Source organism: Hyla sarda, unplaced genomic scaffold (genome assembly GCF_029499605.1).
Source record: "Hyla sarda isolate aHylSar1 unplaced genomic scaffold, aHylSar1.hap1 scaffold_864, whole genome shotgun sequence".
NCBI lineage: Eukaryota > Metazoa > Chordata > Amphibia > Anura > Hylidae > Hyla > Hyla sarda.
This window is the reverse complement of record NW_026610892.1, coordinates 93,353-105,853: the sequence shown is the minus strand read 5'-3', so window position 1 is coordinate 105,853 and position 12,501 is coordinate 93,353. Positions and strand designations below refer to the sequence as shown.

General features: G+C 51.9%; 3 non-coding genes and 1 pseudogene across 3 annotated transcripts; all 4 read left to right on the top strand.

The window, feature by feature from the left end:
• Positions 1-689: 689 nt before the first annotated feature.
• Positions 690-880, top strand: LOC130348062 (U2 spliceosomal RNA). The gene has a single exon (XR_008885858.1). It is a non-coding gene; the product is annotated as a U2 spliceosomal RNA (small nuclear RNA).
• Positions 881-2,979: 2,099 nt separating this feature from the next.
• Positions 2,980-3,158, top strand: LOC130348038 (U2 spliceosomal RNA; annotated as a pseudogene).
• A 6,665-nt stretch (positions 3,159-9,823) lies between these two features.
• On the top strand, positions 9,824-10,014 carry LOC130348060 (U2 spliceosomal RNA). The gene has a single exon (XR_008885857.1). It is a non-coding gene; the product is annotated as a U2 spliceosomal RNA (small nuclear RNA).
• Positions 10,015-12,116: 2,102 nt separating this feature from the next.
• Positions 12,117-12,307, top strand: LOC130348059 (U2 spliceosomal RNA). Its single transcript, XR_008885856.1, has one exon. It is a non-coding gene; the product is annotated as a U2 spliceosomal RNA (small nuclear RNA).
• Positions 12,308-12,501: the final 194 nt, after the last annotated feature.

Below are 12,501 nucleotides of genomic sequence, written 5' to 3'. Positions count from 1 at the left end.
TATTATGGCCTTCATAGAAGCAACAGGAGATTGTTGCATCCATCTAGAACCCTCAGAACTACAGTGCTATGATGTCACTCACTTCCACAGGCCTTGCAGAGTGTAAACAACAACAACCCAGCTTTGTTGTGTATGTAACCATAGGGATTTGTGATGTCACCTAGAACCTTCACAGCAGCGACAGCTTTATGAGGAGCATCAGCACTGCTCTGCCTGAGCAGAACCATCACCGCCATAGGTTGTCAAATAACCCGGGTTTAACCCACACAGGTAAGTCCAATGGGGTGCAGGCATGTCCTCTATGCTTACAGCTTCCCGTGGGTGTTGGTTTGATACCGTTTGAGGACAGCCAAGGAGGCATCTGCAGGCAACAAAGGTAGGTGTGTGCTTGTGTGTGTGTTTCCTATGCAGATCCTAAGCCCAGTGTCACATGCAAGTAGGAGGAGTAAGAAGGGTTCCTGGCAAATCCGGGTTATGGATTGCATTTAAAAAGGCCCCGTGGGAGTGCAATGGGCCCCTGTCTTGCTGCTTAGCAATAATGGTATGGGTTTAGGTTCTGCTGTGTGTACTGGTGGTTGACTGCCCCCCAGCCCAGAGTGTGCATGGAAAATTGTCTGGCAGCCTCCCTGACAGCAAGCAGTGATAGTGCCCATGAAGGGCACCTTGTTGGGCCCGCCCCTTTCACGGTTATCGCTTCTCGGCCTTTTGGCTAAGATCAAGTGTAGTATCTGTTCTTATCAGTTTAATATCTGATACGTCCCCTATCTGGGGACCATATATTAAATGGATTTTTGAGAACGGGGGCCGATTTCGAAGCTTGCTTCCGTCGCCCTATGCATTGACCCGATATGGCAGTATCTTCGGGTACAGTGCACCACCCCCTTACAGGGTTAAAAAGAAAGATTCCTACTTTCATTGCTACCTGCTTGCTGGCTAGCCAGCTAGCCAGCCCTGTGGGCCTTGCTGCTGCTGCAGCCAAAAAACAAAAGGTGGTGCTGCTGCTGCTTCTGCTGCTTCTGCTGCTTCTGCTTCTGCTTGTGTCTGGCCGCTGTTGGAGCGTCCAGGCACAGGACTTCTGCTGCTGCTGACTAAATGGCCTCCTTAATTGGATCATTTGAGTAGCCAGCACACCTGTGCAGGTAGGGCATGACATGATAGGCAGCTGCCTTGATAGCGGGTGGGTGCTGAATGTTCCTAATTGACAAAATAAGATTAATGCTTATAAAGAAATATAAAATCTCATCCCTTCCCCAATATCGCGCCACACCCCTACCCCTTAATTCCCTGGTTGAACTTGATGGACATATGTCTTTTTTCGACCGTACTAACTATGTAACTATGTAACATAACATGGGGGGGGGGGGGGGGGGGTCTCCTGGCTGTTCACACAGGTGTGTCATTGCTGTACATTGACCATGCATTGCTTCTGTGGTATTGCAAAGGCAAAGACAAATGCTTCCAGCCATCCATTGCACTAATGGATTGGTCATCAGCTGGCTGTCTATGTCCCGCATCAATATAGACCAAAGTACAGAGGGTTAGGCTATGCTATTGTGCACCTACCTGATGCATCAGAAGGTGCGAGGCCCTTGCTAAATTCTGTGCACAGACTTTGAGATCTATACTTTAGACTGTATCTAAACCTGCTCCAACATGGACTGACATTCTGGCCTACTTTCAGCCGATGCGACTTGTCTGTCGCTGAACAGTCGCTTTTTATGTATTCAGCACCTATGTATAATGTTGTAAAAATGCTCTAGAAGCTAAAGTCACAGAAATGTCACACATATTTGGCCTGCAACTTTCTGTGCGACAAATTCAGACAGGAAAAATCAGTATAAATCCTTAGAAAATTATCCCCCAGTGTCTCCATCTGCTGGCGGTATTGAATAAGCATTGCTGCACTGATGGGGTATGCATTAGACGAAAAAAAAGAAGAAAAAGAAGAATAATACGCCCAGAAAAGAGGCGAAAAGGAGAAAAATGTAAAAAAACGTGAAAAAAAAGTAAGAGGAAGAGAAGGGAAAAAAAGGTGGAAATGGGTTTAAAAGTGATTTCGGCGGAGAAATATATATATATATATATATATATATATATATATATATACGCGCACACACACACATATATATAAACGTATTCTCCGTTGAGATATTGCAGCCGCTGCTGTGTCCAGGCCCAGGAGCCTTAGCACTGTGCTGTGATGTCACTCAATACCACTGACATCACTAGGTGTAAACAACATCTCTCCTTTGCTGTGTATGTGACTATGGAGCTGTTTGGTGATGTCGTCTATTATGGCCTTCATAGAAGCAACAGGAGATTGTTGCATCCATCTAGAACCCTCAGAACTACAGTGCTATGATGTCACTCACTTCCACAGGCCTTGCAGACTGTAAACAACAACAACCCAGCTTTGTTGTGTATGTAACCATAGGGATTTGTGATGTCACCTAGAACCTTCACAGCAGCGACAGCTTTATGAGGAGCATCAGCACTGCTCTGCCTGAGCAGAACCATCACCGCCATAGGTTGTCAAATAACCCGGATTTAACCCACACAGGTAAGTCCAATGGGGTGCAGGCATGTCCTCTATGCTTACAGCTTCCCGTGGGTGTTGGTTTGATACCGTTTGGGGACAGCCAAGGAGGCATCTGCAGGCAACAAAGGTAGGTGTGTGCTTGTGTGTGTGTTTCCTATGCAGATCCTAAGCCCAGTGTCACATGCAAGTAGGAGGAGTAAGAAGGGTTCCTGGCAAATCCGGGTTATGGATTGCATTTAAAAAGGCCCCGTGGGAGTGCAATGGGCCCCTGTCTTGCTGCTTAGCAATAATGGTATGGGTTTAGGTTCTGCTGTGTGTACTGGTGGTTGACTGCCCCCCAGCCCAGAGTGTGCATGGAAAATTGTCTGGCAGCCTCCCTGACAGCAAGCAGTGATAGTGCCCATGAAGGGCACCTTGTTGGGCCCGCCCCTTTCACGGTTATCGCTTCTCGGCCTTTTGGCTAAGATCAAGTGTAGTATCTGTTCTTATCAGTTTAATATTTAATACTTACCTGGCAGGGGAGATACCATGATCGCTACGGTCTGAAGAACTCCAAGCATTGTGGTAGAGATTTTGCGTAGTACGATTGCAGTACTTTTCGTTCTTATTAGAACCGCATTTCTCTAGAGCATACCACCTGAAGATCGTCTCCTGCCTGCCTCGGAACATCTGAAGAAGGAGAAGATCTTGAAGACTGCAGCTCCGGAAGAAGCCGACGAAGAACCTGGAAGAAGGGAATCGGCGGTGAATTCCGGAACAGCGGCGAAGAGGAAGGCGGCGCAGAATCTTTTCGAAGAAACTCGCTGCCTCTGGAGAAGGATTTGCATAGCTCCTCCCACCGGGACCGGATCTGCATAGCTCCTCCCACCCGGGAAAGAAGACTTTGCGAAGCCTCTCTCCACAAGTAAGCAAGGAAGCGGAAAAGAGCCTGCTGGAAGAAGCCATGGCCTCAACCAGCAAGTCCACCCAGGAGGCTGCAGGGCAAGGCCTGGAGGTCCAGCCCCAACCACAGCAAGCTTCAACCTCCACCACGGCAAGGCAGAAGGGCGGCAGAATTCCTAACCTGGAAGCTCCAACCCTGGAGCCCTGGATGAGGCAGACTGTTGCCTTGAAGCTCAAGCCCGTGGATGGAAGGGTGCCGGACATGTCCCACGACGTGTTCTGCAAGAAGATGCTGGCGGATCAAGGCTTCCCCACGGCTGACACCCTGGGAATAGCAACCTTCTTTTCGGGAATCTTCTACATCACCTTTGCCACCATTGGGACCTGTAGAAGATACTGGGAGGTGGTGAAAGCGGCGAGTCCCGAATCCCCTTTCTCTCGCTTTGTGGGCAACTGCCTTATTCAAAGAGAGGAGAGGCGGGTGACGGTCTCAATGCGGAACCCACACACCCCAGGCACGGACATCTCGACCTTCCTGAAGCGCTTCTGCACCGTGGTGAGGGAGCCCACCCGCATCCTGAACTCACTCGGATACTGGACCTGCAAGTGGTCTGTGGTCGTCAGACTCAACAAGAACCCTGCTTCTCCAGACGGACTACAGCACCTGCCAACGACATTTTCCTTGGGCAACTCCACAGGACTTATCTTCTACCCGGACATGCCGCAGACCTGCAGGAGATGCGGCAAGATGGGCCACGAGGGCAAGGACTGTACGGAGGATGCCTGCAGGTATTGCCGTGTGACAGGTCACACGACCAAGGACTGCCCCAAGAGCAAGACCTGCAACCTCTGCGGACTGGCAGCCCACAGCTACAAGGACTGCCCCCAGAGGGAGAGAACATGGGCATCTGTGGCAGCGAGAGCACCGAAGCCAGCCCCAGCTCCGGAGCCAACACCACGGATGGCCAAGCCGACCAAGGAGGGTAAGAAGGCGAAAGCCACCACCCCTGCCCCATCCCCCCCCTCCCCTGCCCCTCCCGCCCCATCCCCTGCCCCTCCCGCCCCATCTCCTGCCCCATCCCGCCCCACCCCTGCCCCATCCCGTCCCACCCCTGCCCCATCCCGTCCCACCCCTCCCCCTCCTGCCCCATCCCGTCCCACCCCTGCCCCTCCTACCCCATCCCGTCCCACCCCTGCCCCTCCTGCCCCATCCCGCCCCACCCCTGCCCCCCGTACCCCACCCCGGCCCACCCCTGCCCCGTCCTCCCCTGCCCGGCCCACCCCTGCCCCGTCCTCCCCTGCCCGGCCCACCCCTGCCCCGTCCTCCCCTGCCCGGGCACTCTCTCCTGCCCCCCGCCCCACCCAGCCTCCTTTCTCTCCTGGCCCAGCAGCACCTAACCCCCCTCCAGCTGCTGGTGCCCGCCCTTCGGAGGACTTTCCTGTGCTTCCTCCCCCAGGTACCATACAGAGGAAGAGGAAAGGAAGGGACAACGTATCAGAAGAGTCCCACAAAAGAAAGATAATCGAGACCTGCGAGACCCCTCAAGCTTCAGATGAGGAGGAGGAGATGGAGCAGGTCTGCGAGAGCCTTGAGGCTTCAGAAGGAGAGGAGGTGATGGAGCAGGCCCAAGTGGAGCAGGTCCAAGCAGAGCCAGTCCAAGCTCAATCTATGGAGGAGCTGCTGCAGGACCCAGAGGTTAAGAAAATCCTAGACACTCCGTCCAACACGGTCTACGACGAGTTCTTGGAAGGGCGCTACGAGAAGCCACAGGAGCCGACAGGCGCCAGAGAAGAGGACCCGTCCGACCAGACTGGTAACTAGTATCAGAACTAACCTCTCTTTTTATTCCCATGGCTGATCTCAACATCTTCTGCATTAATGTGAGGAGTATTAGAGCTTGGTTCAGATTTCAGACTGTTCTTACGTTCTTAGATTCCCAGAGGTGTGATGTTTACATGTTGCAGGAATGTGCTTTGTCTGCTTCTAGGTCTTACAACCATCTGGCCAGGCAGTGGCCTCACGGCCCTTCCTACTGGTCTGGTGGGGGCGACAATAGGTCTGCGGGGGTGGCCATCCTGATCAGGGGAGGTAACTTTGCACTTGATTCCGTCCGGGAGCTCGTCTGTGGCAGACTTCTTGTCGCAGACGGTTCCTGGGCGGGTGAGCCCGTGCGGCTCATCAACGTGTATGCCTCCCCTGAGAGGGATGTCCGACTGGAGGTTCTCCAGGCCCTGCGGGCTGAACTCGCCACCACTAGAGCAGTAGTGTTGGGTGGTGACTTCAACTGCCCCATTGAGGTGGAAGGGCGCAGTTCTGGCACATCCGCCAACCTGGACGTGACGTCTAAACTGCTGATTGAGATGGTGACGGAGGCATCCTTGCAGGACGTTGTCGGGTCCATCGGGAACGGCTCCGTAAACTATACGTGGAGCCGCCCCGATGGCTCGCTCCGTTCTCGGATAGACTTCATCTTCACTTCGAGAACAGTCAGAAAGGTGTCGTACTCTATGGTCCCCTGCTTCTTCTCTGACCACAGGGCCATTCGATTCCGGGGGACTCTGGGCCATGGATTCCCACCTGGCCCGGGCTCCTGGAAGTTGAATTGTGCCCTGTTGGAGCAGAGGGAGGTCATGGAGGAACTTAGGGATGCTTACCTTGTATGGCGAAATGACAAATGTCTGTTCAAGTGCATCAGCGATTGGTGGGAATATGTTAAAGTCGAATTCCGTTGTTTCTTTCAGGCAAAAGGCAGACAACAGGCGTGTGCGAAGAAGTGGGACTTGAGGAAACTGCAGCGCGAGCTGCGGTCCCTGCAGGACCTGCTCCAGTGTGGCTGGGACGTCAGGGAGGAGCTGGAGGAGACCAAAAAGAGCTTGAAAAGGCACTTTGAGGAGGAATCCAAGCGAATCGTCTTTCGTTCCAAGGTGGAGAACCTGGAGAAGGGTGAGAAATGTAACTCTTTCTTTTTCAGGAAGCTCCATGCCGGCCACACGCCCCTGACTGAGCTACGAGATGAGACCGGACACATGAGGAGCGGCAAGGAGGAAGTGGTGGGGGTCGTCCACGACTTCTACAGCAACCTCTACGCCCCCAAGTCATCCGACCCCGAAGCCGCCGAGAGGTTCCTGTCAGGTGTCACTAACGTTGTTGATCCCGCAGGTGCGGCGGCTATGGACGATCCCTTGACGGTGGGGGAGCTGCTCTCTGCCGCTAAATCCTTTAAGCCCGGCAGGACCCCGGGCAGTGACGGTCTCCCGGCCGAGCTCTACGTAGCGCTGGGTGACCTGATCTGTCCGGACCTGTTGGAGGTGTACGAGGAGATGGTGGTGGGGGGCAGAATGCCTCCGTCGTTGAGGGAAGGGATGATCACGATCTTGTATAAGCGGAAGGGGGAGAGATGTGACCTGAAAAACTGGCGTCCCATCTCTCTCCTGAACGTGGACTACAAGATCCTCGCCAAGGTGCTGGCCAACAGGCTGAAACCTGTCATGGGGCAGATCGTCCATCCGGACCAGACCTGCAGCATTCCTGGCCGCAGGATTGCCGACAGCCTTGCCCTTGTGAGAGACACGGTCCATTACATCCAGGACCGCGGGGGCCGCGCCGCCCTGGTCAGCTTAGATCAGGAGAAGGCGTTCGACCGTGTCTCCCACGCATTCATGGACAGGGTTTTGCGCAGGCTGGGTCTGGGGAAGATGTTTTGCTCTTTTGTTAACGTTATGTATTTTGACATTTACAGCACGGTGTTGGTGAACGGCTGGAAGACTGACCCCTTTCCTATTCTTTCAGGGGTTAGACAAGGCTGCCCTCTTTCACCTCTCCTTTTTGTTTGTGTTATAGAGCTCTTCGCTGAGACTATCCGGCAGAATGGAGAGATCAGAGGGATCACCGCACCAGGACCAGATCGCCACGAGGTCAAGTGCTCGCTCTACATGGACGACGTGACCGTCTTCTGCGCTGACCAGCGTTCGGTGACTGCACTCGTCCAGACCTGCGAGGACTTCGGCAGAGCTTCGGGGGCAAAAGTCAACTGCGGGAAGTCGGAGGCCATGCTCTTCGGGAAGTGGCACATGGCTTCTTCCGCCCCCTTCCCCTTTGCCGTTAAGCCGGACTTCATTCAAATTCTTGGAGTCTGGTTCGGGAAGGAAGGAGCGGCCCTTAAGTCTTGGCAAGACCGACTAGGAAGGATAAACTCAAAGATCGGACTGTGGAGCTCCAGAAAGCTCACGATGGAAGGCAAGGCACTTGTCCTGCGGAGTGAAGTTTTGCCTGTGCTCCAATATACCGCACAGGCCTGGCCTCCCCATACCACCGTTTGCAAGGCCATCACCCGGACAGTGTTTGGCTTCGTCTGGGGCAAAATGGACAGAGTCAAGAGGACCGTGATGTACAAGGAACCCCGCAAGGGTGGGAAGGGAATACCCGACATCCCCGCTCTGCTGAGGGCCTCCTTTGCATGTGTCACGGTGCAGCGGACTCTTGTTGAAAAGACTGGCTCAGCGGGCAGGTCCATGTCTCGCTTGCTTCTCATGCCCCTCTGGAGACAGCTGGGCTGGGACAAGTGGGACAGCTCCATCCCTTACAACTGGAACACTCCCTGGTTCTATGGGGATGTTGTCCGGTTTGTGAGGGAGCACCAGCTGGAAGGACTGAAACCAGACCTATGGAAGCCAAAGACAATCCACAAGCTCATCCGAGCTAAGGACTCGACCGAGCTGGTTCCGGGACTCCCCGCAGCCACTGCAGAGACAGTTTGGAACAATGTGGCCTCAAAGCGGCTTACCAATGGACACAAGGACTTGTCGTGGATGGCCGTCATGGGAGGTCTCTCTCTCAGGTCATTCATGCATGCCCGCAACCTGTGCAAGACCCGGTACTGCCCCCGTTGCCCCTACGTGGAGGAAACATCTTTCCACGTGTTTTGGCAGTGCCCCTTTGCACAGGGTCTGTTGGACGCCCTAGAACAGGAACTCAGAGACTCAGTGCCCAGGAGCTGCCTATCGTACCATTCGGTGCTTTACGGCCTGTTCCCTGGGACCCACGACGTGGAGGCCATCCAGGAGGCCTGGCGCCTTATGAACTGTTTTAAGGACGCAGTGTGGCTTGCCAGGAACCGCCTCGTGATCAACAGGGAAAACATGTCCGTCCGGGACTGCCGCAGGTTCATCAAGAACCTGCTTAGAGACTATTACATCTTGGACAGCTCGGCCGTTGATGAGGAAGAAGAGGAGTGAAGACCCCTCTCCTTCTCCCATGTCTCCCTGAAGATACAGCCCAACAGTTTGGCCCTGTGATCCGCCCCCTCCCTACCCCCACATAGTCGCCCACACCCCTACCCCGATCACAGATTGTATTATTTGGTTTTTGTTTGATCTCTTGTGCTTTTCTATTGCAGGATTGAGCTGAATGTTAGAGTAGCATGGTGTGCGATGTATAGCTTAGGGAACCTTTGCTGTGTATTGTACTATCATGCTTTGTGTGACTGTAATTTATTGTACGACTTGTAATGACTGAACGGAATATATATACGCGCACACACACACATATATATAAACGTATTCTCCGTTGAGATATTGCAGCCGCTGCTGTGTCCAGGCCCAGGAGCCTTAGCACTGTGCTGTGATGTCACTCAATACCACTGACATCACTAGGTGTAAACAACATCTCTCCTTTGCTGTGTATGTGACTATGGAGCTGTTTGGTGATGTCGTCTATTATGGCCTTCATAGAAGCAACAGGAGATTGTTGCATCCATCTAGAACCCTCAGAACTACAGTGCTATGATGTCACTCACTTCCACAGGCCTTGCAGACTGTAAACAACAACAACCCAGCTTTGTTGTGTATGTAACCATAGGGATTTGTGATGTCACCTAGAACCTTCACAGCAGCGACAGCTTTATGAGGAGCATCAGCACTGCTCTGCCTGAGCAGAACCATCACCGCCATAGGTTGTCAAATAACCCGGGTTTAACCCACACAGGTAAGTCCAATGGGGTGCAGGCATGTCCTCTATGCTTACAGCTTCCCGTGGGTGTTGGTTTGATACCGTTTGGGGACAGCCAAGGAGGCATCTGCAGGCAACAAAGGTAGGTGTGTGCTTGTGTGTGTGTTTCCTATGCAGATCCTAAGCCCAGTGTCACATGCAAGTAGGAGGAGTAAGAAGGGTTCCTGGCAAATCCGGGTTATGGATTGCATTTAAAAAGGCCCCGTGGGAGTGCAATGGGCCCCTGTCTTGCTGCTTAGCAATAATGGTATGGGTTTAGGTTCTGCTGTGTGTACTGGTGGTTGACTGCCCCCCAGCCCAGAGAGTGCATGGAAAATTGTCTGGTAGCCTCCCTGACAGCAAGCAGTGATAGTGCCCATGAAGGGCACCTTGTTGGGCCCGCCCCTTTCACGGTTATCGCTTCTCGGCCTTTTGGCTAAGATCAAGTGTAGTATCTGTTCTTATCAGTTTAATATCTGATACGTCCCCTATCTGGGGACCATATATTAAATGGATTTTTGAGAACGGGGGCCGATTTCGAAGCTTGCTTCCGTCGCCCTATGCATTGACCCGATATGGCAGTATCTTCGGGTACAGTGCACCACCCCCTTACAGGGTTAAAAAGAAAGATTCCTACTTTCATTGCTACCTGCTTGCTGGCTAGCCAGCTAGCCCGCCCTGTGGGCCTTGCTGCTGCTGCAGCCAAAAAACAAAAGGTGGTGCTGCTGCTGCTTCTGCTGCTTCTGCTTCTGCTTGTGTCTGGCCGCTGTTGGAGCGTCCAGGCACAGGACTTCTGCTGCTGCTGACTAAATGGCCTCCTTAATTGGATCATTTGAGTAGCCAGCACACCTGTGCAGGTAGGGCATGACATGATAGGCAGCTGCCTTGATAGCGGGTGGGTGCTGAATGTTCCTAATTGACAAAATAAGATTAATGCTTATGAAGAAATATAAAATCTCATCCCTTCCCCAATATCGCGCCACACCCCTACCCCTTAATTCCCTGCTTGAACTTGATGGACATATGTCTTTTTTCGACCGTACTAACTATGTAACTATGTAACATAACATGGGGGGGGGGGGGGGGTCTCCTGGCTGTTCACACAGGTGTGTCATTGCTGTACATTGACCATGCATTGCTTCTGTGGTATTGCAAAGGCAAAGACAAATGCTTCCAGCCATCCATTGCACTAATGGATTGGTCATCAGCTGGCTGTCTATGTCCCGCATCAATATAGACCAAAGTACAGAGGGTTAGGCTATGCTATTGTGCACCTACCTGATGCATCAGAAGGTGCGAGGCCCTTGCTAAATTCTGTGCACAGACTTTGAGATCTATACTTTAGACTGTATCTAAACCTGCTCCAACATGGACTGACATTCTGGCCTACTTTCAGCCGATGCGACTTGTCTGTCGCTGAACAGTCGCTTTTTATGTATTCAGCACCTATGTATAATGTTGTAAAAATGCTCTAGAAGCTAAAGTCGCAGAAATGTCACACATATTTGGCCTGCAACTTTCTGTGCGACAAATTCAGACAGGAAAAATCAGTATAAATCCTTAGAAAATTATCCCCCAGTGTCTCCATCTGCTGGCGGTATTGAATAAGCATTGCTGCACTGATGGGGTATGCATTAGACGAAAAAAAAGAAGAAAAAGAAGAATAATACGCCCAGAAAAGAGGCGAAAAGGAGAAAAACGTAAAAAAACGTGAAAAAAAAGTAAGAGGAAGAGAAGGGAAAAAAAGGTGGAAATGGGTTTAAAAGTGATTTCGGCGGAGATATATATATATATATATATATATATATATATATATATATATATATATATATTATACGCGCACACACACACATATATATAAACGTATTCTCCGTTGAGATATTGCAGCCGCTGCTGTGTCCAGGCCCAGGAGCCTTAGCACTGTGCTGTGATGTCACTCAATACCACTGACATCACTAGGTGTAAACAACATCTCTCCTTTGCTGTGTATGTGACTATGGAGCTGTTTGGTGATGTCGTCTATTATGGCCTTCATAGAAGCAACAGGAGATTGTTGCATCCATCTAGAACCCTCAGAACTACAGTGCTATGATGTCACTCACTTCCACAGGCCTTGCAGAGTGTAAACAACAACAACCCAGCTTTGTTGTGTATGTAACCATAGGGATTTGTGATGTCACCTAGAACCTTCACAGCAGCGACAGCTTTATGAGGAGCATCAGCACTGCTCTGCCTGAGCAGAACCATCACCGCCATAGGTTGTCAAATAACCCGGGTTTAACCCACACAGGTAAGTCCAATGGGGTGCAGGCATGTCCTCTATGCTTACAGCTTCCCGTGGGTGTTGGTTTGATACCGTTTGGGGACAGCCAAGGAGGCATCTGCAGGCAACAAAGGTAGGTGTGTGCTTGTGTGTGTGTTTCCTATGCAGATCCTAAGCCCAGTGTCACATGCAAGTAGGAGGAGTAAGAAGGGTTCCTGGCAAATCCGGGTTATGGATTGCATTTAAAAAGGCCCCGTGGGAGTGCAATGGGCCCCTGTCTTGCTGCTTAGCAATAATGGTATGGGTTTAGGTTCTGCTGTGTGTACTGGTGGTTGACTGCCCCCCAGCCCAGAGTGTGCATGGAAAATTGTCTGGCAGCCTCCCTGACAGCAAGCAGTGATAGTGCCCATGAAGGGCACCTTGTTGGGCCCGCCCCTTTCACGGTTATCGCTTCTCGGCCTTTTGGCTAAGATCAAGTGTAGTATCTGTTCTTATCAGTTTAATATCTGATACGTCCCCTATCTGGGGACCATATATTAAATGGATTTTTGAGAACGGGGGCCGATTTCGAAGCTTGCTTCCGTCGCCCTATGCATTGACCCGATATGGCAGTATCTTCGGGTACAGTGCACCACCCCCTTACAGGGTTAAAAAGAAAGATTCCTACTTTCATTGCTACCTGCTTGCTGGCTAGCCAGCTAGCCAGCCCTGTGGGCCTTGCTGCTGCTGCAGCCAAAAAACAAAAGGTGGTGCTGCTGCTGCTTCTGCTTCTGCTTGTGTCTGGCCGCTGTTGGAGCGTCCAGGCACAGGACTTCTGCTGCTGCTGACTAA